Source organism: Jaculus jaculus, chromosome 4 (assembly GCF_020740685.1).
Source record: "Jaculus jaculus isolate mJacJac1 chromosome 4, mJacJac1.mat.Y.cur, whole genome shotgun sequence".
In the NCBI taxonomy this organism is placed as follows: Eukaryota; Metazoa; Chordata; class Mammalia; order Rodentia; family Dipodidae; genus Jaculus; species Jaculus jaculus.
The window spans coordinates 33,867,733-33,891,066 of NC_059105.1; the positions used below are offsets into that span (position 1 = coordinate 33,867,733).

Here is a 23,334-nt window from a genome sequence, read left to right on the forward strand (position 1 = left end):
GCATGGGTAATGTACCAAAGATCTGAACTTTAAATAATCTATTCAAGTTTTACGCACATCAAATCGTATATGTAATTCTTTCTTTTTTTGGGGGGGGGTGGCTTTCAAGGTAGGGTCTTACTCTAGTCCAGGCTGACCTGGAATTCACTTTGTCGTCTCAGGGTGGTCTTGAACTGAAGGCAATCCTCTTACCTCTGCCTTCCAGAGTGTTGGGATTAAAGGCATGGGCCACCACACCCAGCCTTCTATATGTAATTCTTTTTTTTTTTTTGGTTTTTCGAGGTAGGGTTTCACTCTAGCCCAGGCTGACCTGGAATTCACTATGTAGTGTCAGGGTGGCCTTGAACTCACGGTGATCCTCCTACCTCTGCCTCCTGAGTGCTGGGATTAAAGGCGTGAGCCACCATGCCCGGCTATCTATATGTAATTCTTAATAAACAATTTTGCTTAAAGAAAACCCAAAGCGTTTTTGAATCTATCCCCAGGTTGACAGTATCCTTTCTTCTTGGGCAGACCATAACAGAGTTAGGATTATTTCCAGAAATGTGGTTAGCTGCACACTGGGGGTTTAAATACACACTGCTTTTATTTGCACAGTGAAAAAGAACCAGCTGTATTATGCCTTTCTGGATAGTGAACAGGTCTTACATTACTTTGAGGCAAGACAAAAAGACACCTCTTTACATATGATTCGCAGCAAACTCAAGTTGGGAAGACAGTATGCAACACCAAATCTTAAGCATAAATACTCCTATATACAACAGCTCACATGGGCACAAAATAAAGGATAAAGTGACTGTGAAGTCTCTTTAAGTACAAGTATTTACCAACTGCCCACCACACAGAACGTGCCGTGAAGAAAAGTCATTATTAGCCCCCCCCCCAAAAAAATTAAAACATCACTACCACCCACATGGGGAAAAAAGTGAAAATAGAAAGCAATATTATGGGAAAACCTGTCTTGTAACGATTTCTTCCCATCAGAAAGATGCAGAAACATCCCCCCCCCCCAACCAGGAGCAAATGAAAACCTTTCTCGTGCACGCCCAGTTTCTTTCCAGCTTCTCCCCCAGGAGCGCTGCTGTCGACGGCGACGAGGGGACTTTTTTCCCCCGGAGCCGAGAGGTAGAAGTTTCGTACTCGATCCGGAGCGAGGGCACTTCTCCACCCTCGGCCCCTCTTGCCCGTGCCTCCAAGATGGTAGGAAAGTTGTCGTTTCGGAGGGCCGAGGAGCCGCTCGGTGGTGTTATGTCCTCGCGGTGCCTGTAGTGGTGCTGTAGGAGGCTGCTGGCTGTTCTTGTGCAGCCTCGGCAGCCCTGCCTTCTTGGCTGGAGAGTATATTCAGGGATTTCCCCTTAATAATCACCGACCCTGGGAGCACTTTTTTCGTTTCCAAAATAAAAATATGATCCTCACCCCTCTTGCCTGACAGGGAAAGACTCTAGCTGAAGCCCAGGGGGGGAGCAGTAGCAGCCGAGCCTCCTAACCCTTTGCCAGCTCCTCTCACTCTGATCTGTCAGCCAAGCCGAGGGAAAAAAGAGATTGGGGGGGGGGGGGGAGGAGGAAGAAAAAAAAAAAAAAACGAGGAAAAAAAAAAAAGCAGCTGAAAGGTAAGCAGAGGCGGCCCCAGGCCCGGCCCACATCCCCGGGCTCCCGTAGGGCGGCGGGCTGGGCCGCGCAGGCAGGGCGGGCGGCGAGCGCGCTTACGTGAGGCCGGGGATTCGCCGGCCCACGCCAGGCCTCGGGCGGAGAATGAAAGGGTGAGTGGGGCCGGCGCTGGGGTGGCGGGGACTTGGGGGGGGGGACTCGGGGGGCGCCCCGCCGGCAGCGACGGTCTGGCGGACGGGGTCCGACCAGGGCCCGGAGTTGGGGGGCGAGCGGCGCGGCCTGCACGGGCTCGGGGTGGGTGGTGGCGGGTGGGTGGGGGAGTGTGCTGCGGAAGAGGGGGCGCCCTTAGGCCTCGGGCCGGCTTGGCCCCGCGGCGGCCGCGCCCTGCCCCCGCGCGACGGGCCTCCCGCGCCCCCCGGAGTCCCCTGAGGGGGGGGGGCCCTCGGGGCGGGACGGCAGCGCTGAGGGCCCAAATCGTGCGCCGGCCCGAGGCTCTCCCGCGGGGCGACAGGCCCGGGGCTGCCGGGACAGGGGCGTCAGGGCCTAGCGGTGGGGGAATGGGCGCCCGTCCCACCCCCACCAGGTTCCCCCGGCGTGTCTCTCCCCCCACCCCCGGATTCCGGTAACAGTTGGATTTATTTATTTCCCCCCCCCTCCTCCTCCGTCTTCGCGCTCCGGGGCGGCCGGGCCGGGCCTGGCCGGGGCGGGGCGGGCGGGCGGCCTGGCGGGCGTGGGGTGGGGTGGAGGGGCGGTGAGGAGTCAGGTGCAGCCGCGGCCCGGAAAGTTTCCTTTTAGGCCCGAATTGGGGGGCTGCCCTGTGTTCGGGGAGCCCCGGTCCTCGCGCCCCGGACCCTCGAGGGCGTGGGGGAGAGCGTTCGGCAATTTGGAAACTCTTTGCCAGTTCCCGGCCATCGAAGGTACTCCGCCCCTGCACCCCTCGCCCGCGCCCCACCCCACTCCCCGCGATCCCTTTCGGGGCTGCCAACTCCAGCCCATTCCCCCAAGAGCTCCTGGCCGGGGGGGAAAAGCCTTCTCTTCCGGTTTGGAAAAGTTTTCAAGCGATTTTTTTCTCTCTCTCTCTTTTTCTTAGGGTTATTAGTTAGTGACTGGGCTTTTGGGGGTGGGAAAGGAGGTAGATTCAGGTGCTGTTTCTACTGCACAATCTTTGCCTATCGGCCTTTAATTTTTTTTTTTAACCCGGTACCCCACAAGCCCCAAGGTTGCTTTGCAAATGGACTTTCCCCCCTCCATCTCTTTCCGATCGGACTCCTTCGGGTCCCTAGTCCCCCTTTCTGGACAGCTCCGGCCGAAAGAGACAGGGAACTGCGAGGAAACTGTCAGTGAGAGGGGCAGGGCCGGGCAGGAGCAGCCCCCCTCCCCCAGCTGTACGAGTTTCCCCTTGAATTCGGTCACTATTCGATAAAACCAGCTCAGGGAACCGAACCCACACCCACCCACGGGCTAGACTGTGGTTGTCAGAGCGCTTGGAAGCTTTCAAGATCGCGAGGAGGAAGGGTCCGGAGGGAAGTCAGCTTTGGAAGTAGGGTCTACCTGTATTTTAAAGCGTAATAATTTATATATTTGACAGTAACTATTTAGATTTACGTGAGGTTCTTATATTGAACTCTAGAAATAGAAAGGTGGGGGTTTAAGAAAAATTCAACTTGTTATTGCCACGACTCAGAGGGGTCTGTGGAAAAGCCCTGTGTGGTGTTGGTCTCTTGTATCAACGAATTCAATGTTAGTTTTGTTTTGATGAGTTCTGAAAAGCCTTTTTTTAAAAAATGTAAATTTAAATTTTCCAAATCTATATTTCCCGCTTTTCAAGCCCAGTATGATATTTCCTGGAGCTACAACTGGCCACCTGCTGTTTGTACTGTCATTGTGGAAATGTTCGTGGATCTTCCACCCCCAGGCCCAGTGTGGGCACGTGTGTGGACAGATCATATGTTTTGGCGACTTGGTCAGTGTGTTGTGTGCATGTGTGTGTGTCTAGCTTGTGAGCTGGTTGGAGATTGCTGGAGGCTCACATTCTGACCACTGGAGCCTACAGAACAGATCACAGAGAGCTGCTGGCCACTTTGCAGAGCAGTGGGTAATAATGTGGCAGTCCAGCACCTGGTCAGCACTGACTCCTGTCAGACCCCTTACTGCGACTTTTTGTAGGATTCTTACCAAGGATGTCTATCCTTTTGTCTGTCTAAAAAATAGAACTGTTTTCTTACTGTGTGAGGCAACCAGCCATTTAGATTTAGAAAGTCATAATGAAGATTGTATGGACCAAAATGCAAATTCCATTTAATGGTTGTTTTAATATTAGTAATTGAAATTGCTTTTTGGGGAGAGGTTTTTCCAGGTAGGGTCTCACTCTAGCCCAGGCTGACCTGGAACTCACTCTGTAGTCCCAGGCGGGCCCTGAACTTACAGTGATCCTTCTACCCCTGCATCCCGAATGCTAGGACTAAAGGTGTTCTCCATCATGCCTGGCTTGAAATTGCTTATTGACTTGAGCATTTTCATATAAACATGTAGCAAAAATCATCATTTCTGTTATAGTTTCTCCTAAGGTATATTTGCATAGAAAAAGTCATTCTATGAATCTCATTTCCAAGAACATTTTAAGGGTTGAAACACATCTTGTCATTTCATGATTTATTTTATTTTTAAAATATTTATTTATTTATGAAGCGAGACAAAGGGTAAAAGAACGAGTGAATAGGTGTGCCAGGGCCTTCTGCCTCTGCAAATGAACTCTAGATGCATGCACTACTGTGCCTCTGGTTTTATGTGGGTCCCTGGGAATTGAATCCAGTCCATCAGGCTTCACAAGTAAGTGCCTTTAACCACTGAACCATCTTTAGCCTTCATAGTTTATTTTGAAATATACTGTCAACTCAGTATTCCTACACCTCTAAAAGCTATATATGCACAAATACCAAAGGTTTTATAGGGTTTTTTTTTTTCCACCTTGTTCCAAACGTATTTTATTTTGCTTTCCTGCTTTAATCAGATCATGGGCTATTTTATTCCTGAAGGAATGGAAATGTCTTAAAAGCTATATTTAGTTATATTTAAAGCCGGGCATGGTGGCGCACGCCTTTAATCACAGCACTTGGGAGGCAGAGGTAGGAGGATCACCATGAGTTTGAAGCCACCGTGAGACTATAGTTAATTCCAGGTCAGCCTGGACTAGAGTGAGACCCTACCTCAAAATAACTAACTAACTAACTAACTAACTAAATAAATAAATAAATAAAAACAACAAAAAAAAGTTAAAACAAGAAGGTATATTTTATTTAAAATTCATAAAATACTTTCAGGGAACATATTGAATTAGTTTTATTTATTTATTTATAGTGATCCTCCTACTTCTGCTGAGGTTGAAGGCATGTGCCACCATGCCTAGCTTGAATTAGTTTTATTTAATTTTTTAAAATATTTACTTATTTGCAAGCAGAGAGAGAGTGGGCATGCCAGGGCTTCATTTATTTGCAAGTAAGGAGAGAGAATGGGTGGTAGGGCCTCTGGCCACTTAGTGGTCTGGTTTTACATGGGTACTAAGGAATTGAGCCGGGTCATTAGGCTTTCCTGGCAAGTGCCTTAACCGCTGAGCCATCTCTCCAGCCAAGTTTTATTTCCTTATTATTGTTATATATATATATATATATATATATATATATATTTTGAGTTATGGTTCCATACTAGCTCAGGCTGACCTGGAATTCACTATGTAGTCTCAAGGTGGCCTTGAACTCATGGTGATCCAATGATCCTCCTACCTCTGCCTCCCCATTGCTGGGATTAAAAGCGTGCATACCACGCACTGGCACTTTATATTTATTTGCAAAGAGAGAGAGAATGAGAATGGGCATGCCAGAGCCTCCTGCCACTGCAAACTCTAGACTCATGTGCTACTCTGTGCATCTGGCTTTATCTGGGTATGGGGAAATTGAACCCAGGTTATCAGGCTTTGCAAGCAAGTGCCTTAACCACTGAGGCATCTCTTCAGCCCCACTGAATTAGTTTTAAATTGATAGGAATACACACACACACACACAATTTTTTTTTCAAGGCAGGGTCTCACTCTAGCCCAAGCTACCCTGGAATTCACTCTGTGGTCGCAGGGTGGCCTCAAAATCATGGCAACCCTCTTACTTCTGCCTCTTGAGTGCTGGAATTATAGGCATGAGCCACCACACCTGGCAAATGTTTTTTTTTTTTGTTGTTTTTTTTTACTATGAAAGTTTAGTTTAAAAAATAGATGTTGCGGGCTGGAGAGATGGCTGAGCGGTTAAGCGCTTGCCTGTGAAGCCTCAGGACCCCGGTTCGAGGCTCGGTTCCCCAGGTCCCACGTTAGCCAGATGCACAAGGGGGCGCATGTGTCTGGAGTTCGTTTGCAGAGGCTGGAAGCCCTGGCGCGCCCATTCTCTCTCTCTCTCTATCTGTCTTTCTCTCTGTGTCTGTCGCTCTCAAATAAATAAAAATAAAAAATTAAAAAAAAAATAGATGTTGGGGATGAAGAGATGGCTCAGTGGTTAAGGCACTTGCCTGCAAAGCCTAAGGACCCAGGTTCTATTCCCCAGTACCCACGTAAAGTTAGATACACAAAGTGACACATGTGTCTGGAGTTTGTCATCAGTGGCTAGAGGCCCTGACATACCTATTCTCTCTCTGCCTCTTTTTCTCATTCTCTTTCAAATACATGTTGTTGGGCGTGGTGGTGCATTCCTTTAATCCTAGCACTTGGGAGGCAGAGGTAGGAGGATCACTGTGAGTTCAAGGCCAGCCTAGGACAGCAGAGTGAATTCCTGGTCAGCCTGTGCTATGACGAGACCCTGCCTTGAAAATAAAAAGAGTAGTTTGAAATAATCAAGATTTCTGAAATGATTATTTATTTATTTATTAGCAGAGAGAGAAAAAGAATAAGAGAGAACACATTTATAGGTGTGCCAGAGCCCCTTCTGTGAAAGATTTTATAAAGAAATCTGTAGATCTCATCCACTTGCTTTTTTTCCAGCAAATCATATTTCTCTTTTTAGAGGAATGAAAATTTTAGTTAGCTGGGTTTAGAAATTTCCAAGTCTGAGCATTCAAAAAATGTTGATTCAATAAAACTCATCCTTTATCCTTCCTTGGAGATGATTTACATGGTAGAATAGGTTTGAAGCCGTGGTTTTTGGTAATGAAAGGCCATTGACCATTTATATCTGAGTATGGTTAGGGAGCAATTTTCTCAGCCAGGAGAGCTTCCTTTTTCCTACCCTGAGGACTTGTGAAGAACTAGGTAAAGAGGAGAGAATTTCTTGGACGCCGCAGTTGTCTTCACAGCGGATGCGGCACTGTAATAATGCACAGTGGCGGTGGCGGAGTCACATCTACTTCTCACTTGGGTGACTACGAGGGCGCTTCTCCCAGCAGCCGGACAAGGGCCTTTTCACCTGTATCAGGTGTGAATGTGGCTCAGAGGCCCTGACTGCAAAGGGTGATTTTAGACAATGCTCGTGGCTAAAGTGAACTTTGAGGCCTCCTTTTCTCTCCCTGCACTTGAGGTGACAGACCACTTCAGACTACTTGGTTCTGATTCTTTCCTATTGTGTGATTTCCTCTTTTATTTATTTATTTTTATTTTTTATTTTGTTTTTTCAAAGTACGGTCTCGCTGCAGCTCAGGTTGACCTGGGATTCACTATGTAGTCTCAGGCTGGCCTTGAACTCATATTGATCCTCCTACCTCTGTTTCCTGAGTGCTGGGATGAAAGGTGTGCGCCACCACTCTTGACTCCTCTTTTATTTTTTATTTACTTATTTTTTTTTGAGGCAGAGGTCTCAGTCTAGCCCAAAATAACCTGGAACACACAATGATACCCTTTACCTCAGCCTCCCAAGCGTTAGAATTATAAACATGAACCACCACACCTGGCTTATGTTTATGGGGGAGGAGGGGAGAAAGTATGGGTGTGCCAGGACCTCTTGCCATTGCAAAGGAACCCCAGACACATGGGCCACTTTGTGCATCTGATTTTATATCAGTTCTGGGAATCCAGTCTGGGCTGGAAGCTTTGCAAGCAAATGCCTTTTACCACTGAGCTATCTCCTCAACCCTATAATTCTTCTATTTATTATAAAATATTTATTATAAAATAGGCTTCAAGTCTATTCTACCATGTAAATCATCTCCAAGGAAGGAAAAAGGATGAGCTTTATTGAATTAACATTTTTTATTTTTTGGTTTTCTTTTGAGGTAGGGTCCCCTTCTAGCACAGGCTGACTTGGAATTCACTATGTATAATCAGGGTGGCCTCGAACTCAACAGTTATCCCCCTGCCTCTCCCTCCCGAGTGCTAGAACAAAAGGCATGCACCACCACACCTGGCCTTTATTTCATTTTTTAAAATATTTTGTTTTTATTTTTATTTATTTATTTAACAGAGAAGAGGGGGAGAGAGAGAATGGGCGCGCCAGGGCCTCCAGCCACTGCAAATGAACTCCAGACATGTGTGTACCCTTGGACATCTGGCTAGCATGGGTCCTGGGGAATCTAACCTGGGTCCTTTGGCTTTGCAGGCAAACACCTTAACTGCTAAGTCATCCTCCAGCCCTGTTGTTTATATATTTAGTTAGTTAGTTTTTTTCAAGGTAGGGTCTCACTCTAGCTCAGGCTGACCTGGAATTCACTATGTAGCCCCAGGGTGGCCTCGAACTCATGGCAGTCCTCCTACCTCTGCCTCCAGAGTGCTGGGATTAAAGGTGTGCACCACCATGCCTGGCTTTACTTATTTATTTGAGAGAGAGAGAGAGGAAGGGAGGGAGGGAGGGAGGGAGAGAGAAAGAACAGGCACACTGCAAAGGAGCTCCAGATGCATGTGCCACCTTGTGCATCTGGCTTTACGTGGATGCTGGGGAATTGAACGTGGGTCATTAGGCTTCACAGGTAAGCACCTTAACCACTAAGCCATCTCTCAAGCCTGGAGTGGTCTGTCACCTCAAGTCAGGGTCTCTGTATATACTCCTGTCTGTCTTGGAACTTGCCTTGAACTTCACAGCCATCTTCCTCCTGAGTAGTGGCATTCCAGATATGTGCTGCCATATCAGTTCTTAGCCAGGGGTGGCTGGCAGTGGATACTTGTAATCCATTACTAGAGTGGCTGTGGTAGGAGGACCTCAAGTTCTAGGTCAGCCTATGCGTTTAGTGAGTTCAAGTCTACCCTGTGTAGTAAACTCCTGTTTCACCCTTAGTCCCCCTCAAACATTTTGGCGAGATCTTTGTATTATGCATATTACAAAGCCAAACATAACTGGGCTGGGCTTGAAGTTGGGTTCTGATCCCATCTCTTCCTTTGGCAGCCTTAATCTTTGGTTTCCTTATCTGGAAATGGAAGTGAAATTCTCTGAGATAGCTGTGTGCTCGCCCTGCCTAGGAACTCAGGGCATGTTAGTTCCCCTGGCCCACTCTGTTTTAGTAACACTGTATCTCACCTGTTTGCTTCTTTTGTAACTAAATTATCTGTTCATACAATATTTGAAGAATAGACCTATTCATTCCATCTGGAGGATAATAACCTAACCTTTTAGTGCCTTTCTATTTTTTTGTGTGTGCATACAGCATAGGATCCTCTGGGTGTAACAACTGTTGTGTATCTTTTTTAAGGTAGGGGCTCACTCTAGCCCAGGCTGACCTGGAATGCACTAACTACATAGTCTCGGGGTGGCCTTGAGATTAAAGGCATGCACCACCATGCCCGGCTGTTGTGTACTTCTTTTTTTAAAATTTTTTTTTGTTTATTTTGTTTATTTGAGAGCCACAGACACAGAGAGAGAAAGAGGCAGAGAGAGAGAGAGAGAGAGAGAGAGAGAGAGAGAGAGAGGGAGAGGGAGAGGGAGAGGGAGAGAGAATGGGCGCGCCAGGGCTTCCAGCCACTGCAAACGAACTCCAGATGCGTGCGCCCCCTTGTGCTTCTGGCTAACGTTGGTCCTGGGGAATTGAGCGTCGAACCGGGGTCCTTAGGCTTCACAGGCAAGCGCTTAACCACGAAGCCATCTCTCCAGCTCCTGTTGTGTACTTTTATATTGGCTAAAAGTTTGGGCTTTGTGACTGTAGAGATGACTCAGTGGTTATGGTGCTTGCCTACAAAGTCTAAGGACCTGAGTTTGATTCCTTAGTATGCATGTATAGCCAGATGCCCAGGGTGACACATGCATTTGGAGTTTGTTTGCAATGGCTGAAGGCCCTGGTGTGCCTATTCTCTTTCTTTCTGTCTCCCCCTCCCTCCCTTAAATAGATAAATAAGTAAAATATATGTTTTTTAAATTTGGGTTTTGACATCACAGTGGTCTTCTAGCTGTGTAATATTGAATAATTACAATTAGTATCAAAGCCTGGTTTGGTAGTGCATGCCTTTAATCCCAACACTCAGAGGTAGGAGGATCACTGTGAGTTCAAGGTCAGCCTGGTACTACAGAGCTTCAGGTCAGCCTGGGCTAGTGTGAGACCTTACCTCAAAAAAAAAAAAAAAAAAAAAATAGCCACGTGTGGTGGTGCATTGCCCTTAATTCCAGCACTCAAAATAGCAAGATTACTGTGGGTTCAAGGCCAACCTGGCACTACAGTGTGAGTTCCTGGTCAGCCTGAGCTGCAATGAGAAGCTACCTCAAAATAAATAAATAAATAGGGCTGGAGAGGTGGCTTAGCAGTTAAGTGCTTGCCCATGAAGCCTAAGGACCCTGGTTCGAGGCTCGATTCCCCAGGACCCACGTTAGCCAGATGCACAAGGGGCCGCATGCATCTGGAGTGCCTTTGCAGTGGCTGGAGACTTTGGCGTGCCCATTCTCTCTCTTTGTCGCTCTCAAATAAACAAATAAAAATAAACAACAACAAAACTTTAAAAGAAAATAAATAAATAAAATTAGTATTATTACTCCCAGCTTAAAGGTGGACCTGGTAGCTAAAGCCTGTAATTCTAGCATGTGAGTCTGAGGCAGGAGAATCAGCCTGAGTTTGAGGCCAGCCTGGGCTATAGAGTGAGTTCTAGTACAGCCTGCACTGCAGAGTGAGAGATCTTGTTTCAAAAGCAATCACCAAAAAAGCTTCAGTTTCTTCATCTGTGAAAAGTAGTACTATTAGTACCTGCTTCACAGAATTGGGGATCACACATCAAAACTTCAAAATAGCAAAGGAGTGATAATATGGGTAAAGGAGGAATTGGTGAGTTTATGTTTGGTTATTTTTTGGTGGTACTGGAAACTGAACCAGGGCCTTGTGGATGCTGGGCAAGAGCTCTACACTGATCTGCATCCTCAGCCTTTCGCCATTGCCAGCCCCCCCCAACAAGGCAGAGTCTCATTCTCTAGACCACACTGACCTGGAACTTATTCCATACTTCCAGGCTAGCCTTGAACTCACAGCAGTACCCTGCTTCTGCCCTCCTGAGTGGTGGAATGTATGCCACCATGCCTGGGCCTTTATTTTTTTTAACCTAATTTTTAAAAAATTATTTATTGGAGAGAGCGGGTAAAAGAGAAAATATGGGATTGCCAGGGCCTCTAGTCACTGCAAACAAACTCCAGACACATGCACCACCTTCTGCATCTGGCTTATGTGGGTCCTGGGGAATTGAACCTGGGTCCTTTGGCTTTGCAGGCAAGCACCTTAGCTACTGAGCCATTCCTGCACCCACCCACCCCCTTTAAAAATATTGATTTATTCATTTGCAAGCAGAGAGAGAAAAAGAGAGAAAGAGAATAGATGAATATGGGTGCCCCAGCATCTCTAGCGACTGCAAACAAATTCCAGATGCATGGTCCACTTTGTGCATCTGGCTTTATGTGGGCACTGGGGAATCAAACTGGAGGTCATTAGGCTTTGCAGGCAAGCACCTAAACTGCTAAGCCATCTCTCCCTCTTTTTGTAAATTTGAGACAAAGTCTTACTATGTTGCCCAGGCTGGCCTGGAATTCCCTTTGTAGTCCATGTAGGCCTTGAACTTATCCTCCTGACTTCCCAAGTAGCTGAGATCACAGGTGCCACCAGATACCCTGGTTGTCCTATAAGATTTTGAAGTAATCTCTGTGGCTTTGAAGGCCTGTGTATAGGATGCCCTCAATAGGCTTACCCTGAGTGTTTTACCTGAGATGGCAGAGTTGTTGAGGTTCTATTCAGTCATGTAACAGAGCAGCTGCATTGGACCAGCTCCTAATCTGTCCATAGGAAGAACCACTCTTTGCCCTTGAGAAGTTTTTAGTCTACTAGAGAAGAAAAGTATGCCTGTATTTATAACATTGAATGATAAGAAATGGGTTAGCCTGGAGGAAGGAAACCTATTTTTTTTTTACTCTGGTCTGTGGAGGCTCTAAAGTATGGGCTTAAGCAAATGGGAGGAGTTAGGATTCCAGGAGGTGGGACCTATCAGTATGAATAAGTGCCTGGGGACAAAAGAGTATCTGTGTTGCAAATTGTGGTTCTGTGTGGCCTTGGAGTAGGGGGAGTAAGGAATAATGTTGAGTGGAACGGTTTACCAAATCTCTCTGCTAGGCTAAGCAGTGTAGATTTCTTTTGACTTCACCAGCATATCCTGAAGGTCTTCAGTCAAATAAGTTAACTTGTGGTATTATAAAGGATTCCCGTGGTCTACATAGTAGATAAAGGAGGCAGCTCCCGAGGGGAGCGAAGAGGGTGTGAACTCAGGTGGCAGTGATTTGGAGAGGCAGTGGAGAGGCAGGTTCAGAAGGTAAGCAGGCCGGCCACATGGAGCGACGGGAGGGCCCTCACATGGCCACTGGAATGGTATAGATGCCGGATGACCAGTGATTCTGGGGAAAAGGAAAATGCACTTGTGTACATTTGCACTTTTCTTTAGAAACATGAGTAATAACCTCTAATCTTGGGTAGATGCAGAGTAAAAATATTCAAATCCTGTAATGTTTTGACCTAAACTTTTTGTGTCTGTATATGAATTAGTCTTTTCATCGATGAGGAAACAAATTTATAAATTAACTTGGTCTTGTATGTTCAGAAATTTCAATAAACAGCTAACATGAAAATATTAGGTTTTGTGAGAAATTTTGGATTTTTTAATCTTGAAAAATTGGAGCCTATAGCTTAGGTTAGCCTGGAATTCACTGTGGAGCCCAGGATGCTCCTAAACAGTAATCCTTCTGCCTCAGCCTTCCAAGTGTTGGTATTATTGCTGTGAGCCACCATGCCTGGTGAGGCTTGTATTTTTTCTAAAACAACAACAAAAATAAAAATAACAACAAAGCACAGTAACTTGCTGGCACCTGTTTGAGTTGGAACTTTAATGAGTAGCATTGCTAAGTCTGCCACTGGCCACTTACTGAGGCTTTCATATTGCACCTCTGTAGTACAAAATTAAAAGAACCAGATGGGCGTGGTTCCACACACACCTTTAATTCCAGCACTTGGGAAGCAATGGTAGGAGAATCTCTCTGAGTTCAAGGCCAGCCTGGGACTACAGAGTGAATTTCATTCTGGTCAGTCTGAACTAGAGTGAGACCCTGCCTTGCAGAAACCAAAACTGCCCAAAGGACATGTAAGTGTAGGGCTAGGAAGGAGATTTTCGAGAGAAAAGTGTCAAATGGTCCACAGTGTCAAGTACTGCCCAGGGAAAAATGTGGAATTTAGTAACAAAGTGGCCATTAGTTTCAGATTCTGTGAACAAAGGAATTTGCATTTAGCCACAACTTACATCTCCTGCAATGTAGGATTTCTGCAACAAGTGACTGACCTGGATAGGAATTCAGAAAGCATTTGTTATAAAGGGTTATTAACTGCAGCTAATGAATGTTCTAACCAAGTCAGTCAGAGGTCTTTTTTTGGAGGGTTACTGGGGATTGACTCAGGGGCTTCACAACACCCCAGCTTCACACAGATCATTCTGGTTCTTCCCATCGTAAGAAAATTAGCATGTACGTACTGTAATAAATGTAGGAAAAACTGTTTTAGAGTTTACTTTTCATTTTTATTTTATTTTATTTTACTTTTTCAAGGTAGGGTCTTGCTGTAGCCCAGGCTGACCTGGAATGCACTATGTACTCTCGGGTTTCACGTGTGTTATATGTAGATGTATGGGAGTGCCAGGATCTCCTGCTGCTGCAAATGAACACCAGACACTTGTGCCACTTTTCATGTCTAATTTAAATGAGTGGCTGGGGAATTGAATCCAGGCTTGGCAAGCAAGCACCTTTAATCCCTGAGCAACCTCCCTAACCCCAAAACATTTTCAGTTTTTTTTTTGCTTTTTGAGGTAGGGTTTTGTTCTAGCCCAGGCTAGCCTGGAATTCACTGTGTAGTCTCAGGGTGGGAGCTCACAGTGATCCTTTTATCTCTGCCTCCCAAGTGCTAGGTCTTCTTAGATGTAGATTTTTAATATGGAACAGAGGAAGAACTTCTTCATGGATTCTCTTAACTCTGGCCCCAAGAAGGTAGGAAGGACTGAATTAATGGAGAGTTACCCTGTGCTATTTAGCAAACCATGAGCAGCTGGAGGGTTCATTTTATCCCTGCAGATTCTAGATTAAATGTAACAATAAGCTGCTACTTACTGCTTTGAGTAATAGTTCACATTAAGTGATTACTGTGTGCTGGATGCTGTACTAAGCATGATTCTTGAAATACCTAATTTAATTCTGTAAGCAACTCATTGGGGTACATACAATTGTCTTCTCTTTACAGATGAGAACATTGAACAGATTTGAACCCCATCCCTGATTCCTACCAGAGCCAATGAGTGACCTCTACTGCTGCAGAGACTACCCTTACCTTATCAGGTAAGGCAATAGTGTGGGGCCATCTAAATTGTTACTGAGGTTTAACTTCATAATGCAAATTGATTTGTACTGGGCTGGTTGAATAGACTTTGACACATGTCAGATATTTAACAAGCTTTTATTTTATTTTTAAATATTCTTGTTTGAACTTTATATGAATATTGTTCATGTTTATGGGAGATAGACAGTTTCCTCACTTTTTCAGTCATATCAATTGGTGTATTTTCATTCTTCAGTCAATTTTTACTACTGTAAAAAATTATTTTGAACAAAAAGAGAAGAAAAAAATTGCTTTAGGTTTGAGGGATGGCTTAGCAGTTAAAGCATTTCCTTGCAGAGCCAAAGGATCCAGGTTTGATTCCCTAGGACTCATGTTAGCAAGATGCACAAGTGGGTGCACGTTTCTGGAGTTTGTTGGCAGTGGCTGGAGGCCTTGGTGTACCCATTCTCATTCTCTCCCTCTTTCTCTGTCAACTAAATACATAAAAATTGGATAGACAGATAGATAAATTTTTTTGAGGCAGGTCTTCACCGTAGCCCATGCTGACCTGGAATTCACTATGTAGTCTCAGGCTAGCCTTGAACTCATGGTGATTCTCCTCCCTCTCTGCCTCCCAAATGCTGGGAATAAAGACATCAGCCACTACACCTGGCTTTAAAAAAATTTTTTTTTTCAAGGTAAGGTCTCATTCTAGCTCAGGTTGATCTGGAATTCACTTTGGAGTCTCAGGGTGGCCTCGAACTCACAGCAGTCCTCCTACCTCTCCCTCCCAGTGCTGGGATTAAAGGCGTGTGCCACCATGCCCGGCTAAAAAATTATTATTATTATTTTTTTTTTTGCTTAAAAATATATTTTATTTTTAAGTTATTTGAGAGAGAGAAAGACACAGGGAGAAGGAGAGAGAGAATGGGCATGCCAGGGCCTCCAGTTACTGCAAACGGACTCCAGACGCATGCACCACCTTCTGCATCTGGCTTACATGGGTCCTGGGGAATTGAACTAAGGTCCTTTGGCTTTGTAAGCAAGTGCCTTAACCGCTGAGTGATCTCTCCAGCTCCCATCAGTCTTTTTTTTTTTTTTTAATGTTTTTATTAGCATTTTCCATGATTATTAAAAAAATCCCATGGTAATTCCCTCCTAAAAAATTATTTTTAAAAATACATTTTTTTTTATTTGCAAGCAGAGAGCAGGGTAGAAAAAAGAGAGAATGGGCACACGAAGGCCTCTAGCCACTGCAGACAAGCTCCAGATACATGTACTACTTTCTGCATCTGGCTTTATGTGGGTCCTGGGGAATCAAACCCAGATTGTTAGGCTTTGTAGGCAAGTGCCTTAACTCCTGAGCCATCTGTCCAACCCCAAGTTTTACTAGTTTTTGAATTGATATGTGGAGGTTTTCTTCCTCCTCCAATTCCTCTTCTTCCCTTTCTTCTTCCTCCTCCTCCTCCTCTTTTTTCCTTCTTACTACTCTTTTTGGTTTTTCAAGATAGGGTCTTTCTCTAGCCCAGGCAGACCTGGAATTCACTATGTAGTCTCAGGCTAGCCTCAAACTCATGGTTATCCTCTTAACTTTTCCTCCTGAGTGCTGGGATTAAAGGTGTGCACCATCACCATGCCTAGTTTAGAGGTTATTGTTATTTACTTATTTAGTTTTATTTATTTGTAAGGAGAGAGAGAGAATGAATATGAATATGGGCATGCCAGGGCCTTTTGCCACTGCAAATGAATGCCAGATGTATGTGCCATTCTGTGCATCTGGCTTTACATGGGTACTTAGGCAAGCAAGTGCCTTTAAACACCGAGCCTGGAGGGTAGGTTTTTAAATTAGTCTACTTAGCTATATTTACTTTATTTATTTATTTATTTTGCTTGATTTTGGATTAAAACTCATTTATAAAAATAAACTAAAGGAAAAACCCTAAGGCCTTAAAGTCTTAAGTGTAAGACTCTTGATTTTAACAGTAGCCACTTCTGGGATACGAGACTATTCTTTTCATTTACATTAAATATACTAGAAAAACTAATATTCTAAGAATTTCGATCCACTCTAACTTAAAGAATAATTGAGCCTGGGTATGGTGGCACATGCCTTTAATCCCAGCACTTGGGAGGCAGAGGTAGGAGGATCTTGTGAGTTCAAGGCCAGCTTGAAGACTACATGGTGAATTCCAGGGCAGCATGGGTTAGATAGAGCAAGACTCTATATCAAAAATCAAAAAAAAGAAAAAATGCATGTAGGTAGGTTTATGCTCTTTAAAGGTGGCAGAATATAAAATCACAGTTGGCGGTTAGAGAAAAGTGCTGTGTCAGTGAAATGGACACACTCCAGAAGCAGAGGTAAAAAACTAATGGCAAGGAGATTCTAGGTGACCTTGCTCCAGTGCTCCCCAGGAGAATCCTCTTCTGCATTGGTCACAGTGTTTTGCTGTTGTTACTGAAAGGCAAATACTGTATTCACTGCCTTTGCTAAAAGCTTATCTTAGGGGCTGGAGAGATGGTTTAGCAGTTAAGCACTTGCCAGTGAAGCTTCCCCAGGACTCACGTTAGCCAGATGCATAAGGGACAAGGGGGGCACATGTCTGGAGTTCCTTTGCAGTGGCTGGAAGCCCTGGCACACCCATTCTCTCTCTCTCTCTCCCTCCCTCCCTCCCTCCCTCCCTCTCTCTCTCTCCCTCCCTCCCTCCCTCCCTCCCTCCCTCCCTCCCTCCCTCCCTCCCTCCCTCCCTCCCTCCCTCTCCCTCTCCCTCTCCCTCTCCCTCTCCCTCTCCCTCTCTCTCTCTCTCTCTCTCTCTCTCTCTCTCTCTCTCTCTCGCTCGCTTTCGCTCTCCTTGCTCTCAAATAAATAAAAATTTAAAAAAGCTTATCTTCACTGGTTGTGGTGGACTTTAATCCCACCACTAGGGAGGCTGAGATAAGAGGATCACCTTGAGTTCAAGACTAGCCCGGGGCTACAGTGAGTTTCAGGTCAGCCTGCAGAGACCTTGACCGGTGGGAGGGACAAGCAAACAAAGAAAAGTATGCTTATTTTCCAGGAAGAAAGAAAATATAAATTGAATTTTTTTATTTTTTATTTTTGGATTTTCGAGCTAAGGTCTCACTCTGGCTCAGGCTGACCAGGAATTAACTGTAGTCTCAGGGTGGCCTCGAACTCACGGTGTTCCTCTTACTTCTGCCTCCCAAGTGCTGGGATTAAAGGCCTGTGAACTGTTGTATTTTAAGTTAATCTCAGCATATATATATGTACTAAGAAGGACTTGTTTATTTGTTTATTGAGGTAGTCTCACTTTGTCACCCTGGCTGTCCTCTCTGTGCACCAGGCCATCTTGGAGTTCAGCTGTTCTACGGTTCTGCCTCCCTTGGGCCGGAACTCTAGTGCCTCACTTGCCTGAAAACTAAAAATGTACTTTTTACATGTAACCATACTTTCTACTTTTGCATTCTAATACATGCAAGTGTTTGCTGTGGAAATGCCCTTTTTTGTTTTTTAGAGTGTGAATATTGTCTCTTCTCAGTAATTACTTCTAAATTTTTTGCATGTGTCTGATGTATGGACACATTAGTACAAACGCTCACACCTTATGCATGTGCTCGTGGAGGCCAGAGGAGAAAGTCTGGTGTCCTCCTTTCATCATTTCTCTGCAAGTTTCCTGGTTATGGAATCTCTGAAGCTGGAGTTGCCATTTCAGTGAGCCCCAGTGACCCTGGAGTGTCCACTCCCTGCAGGGCCGGGGTTACAGGCTGTGGGCCACACCCAGCTGTTTGAGTGGGTGCTGGGGATGGAACTCACGCCCTTCCGGGCCCCTTGCTCTCACAGCCATCTCTCTTACCCTGTATTCAGGTAGTCATAACGAGTGTGTGATTTACTTAATTATCTGTACTGTCTTCTGGAGGGTGCAGAGATTCTTGGAGTTGTCTTTGTAGCTAAAGACCTGGAACTCACTGTGCAGTTTCAGGGTAGCCTCAAACTTACTACAGTCCTCTCACCTCTACTGCACTGCCACGCTCACCTTGATTTTCTTCTTTTTAAGAGTGATTTTTTTTTTTTTTTTTACTGAAAAGCAATGCTTAGGCTGGGTGTGGTGGTGCATGCCTTTAATACCAGCATTTGGGAGGCAGAGGAAGGTGGAGTGCTGATGAGTTCAAGGCTACCCTGAGACTCCATAGTGAGTGCTAGGTCAGCCTGGGCTAGAGTGACACCCTACCTCGAAAAACCAAAAAAAAAAAAAAGGGCAACGTTTAGGGGCTGGAGAGATGGCTTAGCAGTTAAAGCACTTTCCTGCAAAGCCAAGGGACCCAGGTTCAACTCCCCAGGACCCATGTAAGCCAGATGCACAAGGGGGCATAACCATCTGGAGTTAGTTTATAGTGACTAGAAGCCCTGGCGCCCATTCTTTCTCTCTTCCTGTTTCTCTCCCACTCTCTCTCTTGCAAATAAATAAATTAAATTAAATTAAAAATTTTTAAAGCAGAACTTAGGAATGGTGAGATGGCTTAGCATTTAGGGTGCTTGCCTGTGAAAGGACTGAGGTTTGAGTCTCTAGTACCCATGTAAGCCAGATGCACAAGGTGGCACATGTGTCTGGAATTCATTTGCAATGGCTGGAGGCCTTGACACACTTGTTCTCTTTCTGTCTACCTCTCTCCCTTGCTCTCTCTCTCAAATAATTTTTTTTAGCTTTTTATCATCATGAATTAGAGAACATGATAGCCTTAATTTTGTACATTGAAATGTAGTTTTAAAAAAGGAAGGAAGGGGGCTAGAGAGATGGCTCAATGGTTAAGGTTCCCAGTATCCATGTAAAGCCAGATGCACAAAGTGGTGCATACATGTGGAGTTGGTTTGCAGTAGCAGGAGGCTCTGGCACACCTATTCTCTCTCTCCTTCTCTTTCTTCTCTTTGTCTCTGAATGTAAATAAAATGTAAGCTGGGCGTGGTGGTGCACATCTTTAGTTCCAGGACTTGGGAGGCAGAGGTAGGAGGATCACCCTGAGTTCGAGGCCACCATGAGACTATGTAGTGAATTCCAGGTCAGCCTGAGCTAGAGTGAGACCCTACCTCGAAAAAACAAACAAAAAAAGAATATTTAAAGACTGTGCTTGCCTAGCATAGATGATACCCTGAATTCCACTTCCAGTGGTGCAAAAGAAAAAAAAAATAATGATCTGCAATAAATGTAGTAGCCTTTGGTAGACAACCTGGAATTCAGAGTTATGATTTGTTTCACTAAGTGAAACCACTGGGTGGCTCAGGACTGTAACTCCAGCACTAGGGAGACTGAGGTAGGAAGATCTCCAGCCTGGGTCAGTGAGAACTTGTCTCAGAAAATAACAACAACAACAACAAAAAAAAAAGAGTCACTATTTTTTAGATTCTATTTAGTTTAGAATAGTTCTTTTTCGGTTCAGAATCTACTTATATGTTAAGCATACAGTAAATACATATTAACTTCTAGGTCCTGTGTTAAGCTAGGGATAGACACACTAATGCACAGACAACTGTTGGTCCCCTCTGGGAGCTTATTTTCTAGGAAGGGAGACAACAGAACAGATAGTTAAAACTGACTGGTGAGTGCCTAAACAGGGAAGTACACAGAGTGCCTTTCAGGTGTGAACTTATAGCTCACGTAACTTTTGGGTGTCTGAAGTCTGTGTGTGGTGTTGTGACAACTAAGCTATATTTTTTAGGATTAGATTAGGACTGGCCAGAAGAGAGGTACTATGTATGAAGTAAATAGAGGAAATCCATTATTATGGGTAGATAGAGCAGTCTGTTCTTGACATTGGTGAGCACAGAGAAGCCCGAGGTATCCAGCGCTGTGATACCCCATAGCTACCCCTTTCTTTATTTGGGCACATCTTGTTTCGTAGATTGGAGTCCCAACATTTGAGAGGTGGAGGCAGAAGGATCAGAAGTTCAAGGTCATCTGGGCTATACAGTGGGTTCTAGGCCAACCTGTGCTACAGAAGACCCTGCCTCAGAAACAAAATAAAATTAGAAGTAGATAATTATTATAAAAGTAATTGTGCTATAAGAATTACATGATAAATATATTTTATGACTGATTTTATTATGGAGTGGTTTTTTAAATATTTTAGTTATTTATTTGAGAAGGTGGGGGGGGGAGGCAGGTAGAGAGGAAGAGAAAATGGGCATGCCAGGGCCTCTAGCCACTGCAAATGAACTCCAGACACGTGTGCCCCCTTGTGCATCTGGCTTACATGGGTCTTGGGGAATCAAACCAGGGTCCTTAGGCATCACAGGCTAATGTCTTAACCACTAAACAATTTCCTCAGCCCTATGGAGTGTTTTTTATAAGAGAGAGAATCGGCATGCCAGGACCTCCTGCCACTGCTCTCAAACGCCAGCCGTGCGCACCACCTAGTCACATGTGTCACCTTGTGTGTCTGGCTTATCTGGGTTCTGGGGAGTCAACTCTGGGTCCTTGGGCTTTGTAGGCAAGCACCTTAACCACTAAGCCATCTCTCCAGCCCTTTGCTTGTTTGTTTGTTTGTTTGTTTGTTTGTTTGAGACAGGACCTTACTGTATACCAGGTCAACCTAAAACCCACTATGTAGCCTAGGCTGGCCTCCCAACTCATTTCAGGGTGACTTACCTTACCTTCTTACAGGCATAAGCCACTGCAGCCAGCCATGATTTTGTTTTTTTTTTTTTTTTTTGAGATAGGGTCTCACGCTAGCTCAGGCTGACCTGGAATTCACTGTGTAGTCTCTGGGTGGCCTCCAACTCAATGCAATCCTCCTACTCTGCCTCCTTAGTGCTGAAATTAAAGGCATGCATGACCATGCCTGGCATAGCCCTGAATTTTTAAAATATTTGTTTATTTGCATGTATATGTATTTGTGTTTCCAGCCCATACTAGGACACATCAGGGTCTCTTGCCACTTCAAATGAACACCTGTCTGGCTTTAGGTGCATGTTTGGGAAATTGAATCTGGGCCAACAGGCTTTGTAAGCAATGTTCTTTAACTGCTGAGCCATCTCTGCAGCCCCTTGAAAGTTAAAAAACAAAAAAAGTCAGGCATGGTGGCTCACGCCCACAGTGAGGAGAACAAAACCACTAACCATGTGCCTAAAATGGCAACGTTGGGTCGGTGTATTGGAATTTTGGGCTCCATAAGTGGCTGGGCAAGAGGGTCTGAATTATAGAGTGCATCCTTCCTTTTTTTTTTTTTTTTTTTTTTTTTTTTTTTTTGGTTTATCGAGGTAGGGTCTCACTCTAGCCCAGGCTGACCTGGAATTCACTATGGAGTCTCAGGGTGGCCTCGAACTTATGGCAATCCTCCTACCTCTGCCTCCCGAATGCTGGGATTAAAGGCATGCGCCACCACGCCCGGCCATCCTTCCTTTTTTGATAGAAATAATGATGAGAGGAGAAAATGACACCAAGGAGCTTATAGCTGCTTATTTTTTTTTTTGCTACGTAAAGAAAAACCTGTTTACTGTTTTCTCCCCCTACCTCCAAAACAACAGCATCATATGGGTACCTGTTCTTATGGAAACTAGAAACATGAAGTCACACCTCCAAGAAAGAGGTTTTTTTTGTTTGTCTTTTTTTAGTAACAACAAGCTGGCATCATACTCTATGTATAGCTGAGGATGACCATGAACTTCTGATCCTCCTGCCTACACCTCCCCAGTGCCAGGATTACAGGTGTGCACTACCACATCCAGTTTACCCATGGCTTCTTGTGTGCCAGGCAAGCATCGCCACACCAGGGGAAGAGGATTGTGGTAAACATTATCACAAACAGCAGAGCAGGTGAAAATCGTGATTATACAGTTCACTATGAGGCTAGAAAAATACCCAGCAGTTAAATGTACTTGTTTGCAAAGCCTGCTGGTGCAGGATCAGTTTTCCAGCACCCTGGTAAAGTCAGATGCATAATGTGGCATATGCATCTGGAGTTCATAGCAGCAAGAGACCCTGGTGTGCCCGTTCTATTCTTGCAAATAAATGAAAATACAAAAACCAAATAGTTCACTGTAGTAAGGGTAAGTTATTCTGAAACAGGAGTCTAAAGAAGAGATAAAGGGCTGGAGAGATGGCTTAGCAGTTAAGGCGCTTGCCTGTGAAGTCTAAGGACCCAGGTTCGATTCTCCAGGTCCCATGTAAACCAGATGCACATGGTGGCACATGCATCTGGAGTTTGTGTGCAGTGGCTAGAGGCCCTGGTGTGCCCATTCTCTCTTATACTCATTCTCTCTGTCTCTAATAAATAAATAAAAATAAATTAAAAAAAAAACTTTAAGAGAATAAAAAGGACAAGAAGTGTAGCAGTTAAGGCACTTGCCTGCAAAGCCAAAGGACTTGGTTTGATTCCCCAGGATCCACGTAAGCCAGATGCACAAGATGGTGCATGCGTCTGGAGTTTATTTGCAGAGGCTAGAGGCCCTAGCCTTCCCATATTTTTTCTTTCTCTCTCAAATAAGTAGATAAATAAATAATATTTTTTTTTTTAAAAAGACCAGAAGCAATGGCAAAAATATAGTGTGGGCAGGCACAGAATAAAAGAAAAATCTAGTCCTTGGTAGAAATGAAATTCACTTTCAAAGCAATAGGTAATGGTAAAATCATGAAATCTGAGCAATCCAGAAAGAAAACAGAAAAAAAAAAAAAAAATAGGGCTGGAGAAATGGCTTAGTGGCTGAGGTGCCTGTCTGCGAAACCTAAGGACTTACGTTCAGATTCCAAGGTCTCATGTAGCCAGACGAGTGACACGCTTGTGCACAAGGGGGCCCAAGCATCTGGAGGCCGAGGTCCTCGTGTGTCCATTCATTCTCTCTCTCTCAAAATAGAAATAATTTTTAAAAAGAAAAATTAAAGACTAGGGAGTCAGATATGTGGCTTATACTTGTAATCCTAGCACTCAGGATGCTGAGTCAGGAGGATAACCATGAGTTTGAGGACAGTTTGGGCTGCA

The 23,334-nt window shown here is 44.8% G+C and overlaps 1 protein-coding gene across 5 annotated transcripts in view; it reads left to right on the plus strand.

Annotated features, from left to right (window-relative positions):
- The first annotated feature begins 1,102 nt into the window (after positions 1-1,102).
- Ino80d (INO80 complex subunit D) overlaps positions 1,103-23,334 on the plus strand; it is a 102,289-nt gene continuing 80,057 nt past the window's right edge. The window contains exons 1-2 of one of the 5 annotated variants that reach the window (XM_045147595.1): positions 1,103-1,200; positions 14,296-14,390. The gene's annotated coding sequence lies outside the window, so the exon portion shown is untranslated. Of the gene's footprint in view, positions 1,201-1,590; positions 1,611-1,692; positions 1,761-2,123; positions 2,231-2,386; positions 2,526-14,295; positions 14,391-23,334 lie in introns of those variants that run through there. The other 4 variants (XM_045147596.1, XM_045147593.1, XM_045147597.1 and 1 more) reach the window with 4 other exon arrangements.